A 3,538-nucleotide genomic window follows, 5' to 3' on the forward strand; every position below is an offset into this window, starting at 1 on the left:
ATCACAACTGCTTTCAGACAGGACATGCAATTTCCACTGGATCCGAACCCAGGTCTTTCTAACTCCAAGTTCAATAGCTTAGCCATTTAATGTTGCCTCTGATCACAAACTGACAGAGCAATTTAAAATGCGATTTGCTGAATTAATCTACTCCCACTGTTACAATCCTCTGACATATAAACCTCATTAGAAGGTAAAGCAGTTCCAGGTATGCATGGTGTGTTTCACCTGGCTCTGCACTGACCAAACAGTTTCTATCCATTATGTATCTGCTCCACTCATTGGACCCAGGGCCTCTATACTTCTCAGACTCAGAGGTCATCTCCAAGCCATGTCACCGTGGGAGGGATATTCGCTCACCTATTCAGAGAAGAACACACACATCAGAAAAAGACAAGGGCCCAGGTGCAAGCTAGTCTAGTTCTTGGTTCTAAATAAGATCATCAGGGGAGTGAGGGCAAAGCACATCCCAACCCTTCATGGAGCATCTAGAGTGGACTTTATTTGCTACATAGGAGAATTCAAACAAGAAAAATCTAGTCTGAAACTATCTCTTCTTTTAAGTGGTACAGCAGCCTGTCCAGACTTCTGTCATGTTTGAGGGGGTAGGGTATCTCAAGATACATCCAGAAGAGCCCCAAATACGTTTCTTGGTATGGTCCCAGTAGGCCAATTAAACTTCCGTTGCACAACAAACTCACAGGCAAATTTAGAAAAGCAAATATTCTGTATATTATAGTTATAAACATATTGAATTGTAACCAGTAACAAAAATGATTCAATGGCAAAAAAGATATAGGCCTCCACACATGTATAACATTTATCAAGTTGCTTGCCTTCTCAATGAGGGTGGATGGGGAGGGGAGAAAGGAGAGAATGTGAAACTCAAAGCTTTAAAAATGAATGTTAGAGGTTGTTATTACATGCAACTGGGAAATAAGATACATAAGCAACGGGGTATAGAAATCTATCTTACCCTACAGGAAAAGAGAAGGGAAAGGGATAAGAGGGGGATGATAGAAGGGAGAGCAGACTGGAGGAAAGGGCAATCAGAATACATGCTGTCCTGGGGTGAGAGCTGGGGAGGGACAGGGAGAAAATTTGAAATTCAAAATTGTGTGAAGTGAATGTTGAAAACTGAAAATAAATAAATTTATATGGAAAAAAATAAAACTTGAAAACAGAAAGAAAAAGCAATATATAAATTGGTTAACTATTTTGGAATCACAAACTGGATTATAACTTGAAATCCAGTAGTTCCAAAAAATCATTTCAAAAACAAAGAACCTATATGTACAAAAATGTCCATAACTGTTCTACGTGCCGTAACAAAAAAAAATGTAAACAACCTAGAGATCTGGTTACTGGATAATAGTTGCATTGGTATGCAAATGTAATTAAATATTCAGGTTATATAAAAACTGCCAAGTGTGGAACATATAAAGAAATATGGAAAGCTTTCTACAAAGTACTACAAAATGAAACCAGCAGAACCACAACTATATGCATATTAGCTATAGCTGTGTCCTAAGTAAATGGCAAAGGTGTTAGGTCAGGAAGGAAGGAAGGAAGAAAAGGAGGAGCAGGGGCATTTCTTTTACTTACTTGTTTGTTGATCTGTTTGCTTCAGCCTTGTTGAAGGTTAGAGGTTTGGGGAAAGATTCTGCTTCTTGTATTTATTTCATTATTTTTATGAGAAGTTCAGTTTTTGATTCTCAAAACATATACATACATAAATACATAGGTAGAATTAATTTTCCACATTTATGGGGTAAATAGTAAAGATTTTAGCCTGGTATTCAGTCATCTCCACACCTAGCTCTTGGGTAGTGGAGGCGAGGGGAATTACTGTTATAGTTTAACTTAGTTTGGAAATAGCATATTCCCACCAAGTTCAAAATCCACAGCCTCACTGGAACTCCATCTGGGTACTCTGGCTTCTTATGTGGCCTGGAATCCTGGTCTGTAGGTCCTTGGTGATTCGAGCTCCCAGGTCAGGGGACTTGCCTACCTGTGCCTAGAACTAGAAAGAACTAACGAAACAAGACCAAAACCCTGTTTCTCAGGGCCTAAGTGGAAAAATGTACCCATGATGTGGGTAAATGGGAGATGCACCCCTGGATGCAGCTAGTATGAAAGAGCAAGAGTGTACCATTCTGGTGATTTCTGAGACGCAGCTTGCACCAGCTCTGTAGCCTGTGGAAAGGGGCATGGCAGGGGCATATGGAAGCACATATTTGCCATTTCTGGCATTGGTGCCTCCATCTTAAGTGATCTGAGCATGCCCAAAACTCCAGTGCATTTCATTTGATCCTCACAATAACTCTGTGTGTGTGTGTGTGGGGGGGGGGGGCTGTAGGGTATTATTATGCCCATTTTACAGATGAGGAAGTCAAGGCTCAGAAGGGTTAGATTACTTATCTACAGTTATATTGCAACTAAGTGTTAAAGGAAGAATTTGAATTCTAGTCTTTTGTGTCTCTAATCCGACATTCTTTCCATTCCACCATCTTGTTGCTTCTTCTTCATACTTACAAAACTTACACTGAAAACTCCAAAACTTACACTGAAATATCATTGAAGGAAATTTACATTTGATTCATTATCTTCCCCCAAAACTTCTCAGAATTATATGGTGTAATTATGCTTTGTTTCTCCAATGACTCTTTACAGAAAAGAAAACTAGTTTTTAGTTTGAGACCAACAGCCTCACCTTACCAATTTAAGTATTGGGAATTCACCAAGATTGTCATAGGGAAGGCTTTTTGAATTTCTTCTGAGCTAGAAGACAGTATGGCTAGTAGGGGTGAATTCTGTAATAATTAGACCTCACTCATCTGTGTCTACAGAAGGAGGAACAATGCCTTTTTCTCTCTTTTCTTTTTGTCTGTGTACTTGCCCTTTGTTTATTTGGTGCTATCCTGTGGAGGACTCAGCAAGCCTGTAGGGTGCTTTTTAAAGGAATTGTAAGACTAATGTTCATAAATGAAAAATATTCATTCCCCAGAAATTCTTCCTGTTTGGTTTTACTATATGGAAAGTGAATCAGATTTTGCTTCCCTGTTTCCCAGACCATTACATAGGACCAGAAACAAAAAGGCAGCAAACTTACCCTTTCAGGTACTTAGGGAAATGATAATCAATCCTTTTAAAAGGTAAATTATTGAAACTCGTTATAATTATTTTAAAATTGACAGGTATGGACTTTATTCCTTATTTATTGAGCAGCTAGGTGGCGCTAGAATGCCTGATCTGGAGTCAGAAAGATCTGCATTCAAATGTGACTTCACACACTTCGTAGCTGTGTGACCCTGGGCAAGTCACTTCACCCTGTTTGTCTCAGTTTCCTCATCTGTAAAATTAGCTGGGAAACGAAATGGCAAACCACTCCAGTATCTTTGCCACAAAAACTCCAGATGGGGCCACAGAGAATTGGACATGACTAAAAAGACTGAACCAAAAATAAATAAATAAATAAATGTATTTCTCTTTGAAATACTGGTTATATAAAACACACACACACACACACACACTGCTT

This window comes from Notamacropus eugenii, chromosome X (assembly GCF_028372415.1).
Source record: "Notamacropus eugenii isolate mMacEug1 chromosome X, mMacEug1.pri_v2, whole genome shotgun sequence".
NCBI classification, from domain to species: Eukaryota; Metazoa; Chordata; class Mammalia; order Diprotodontia; family Macropodidae; genus Notamacropus; species Notamacropus eugenii.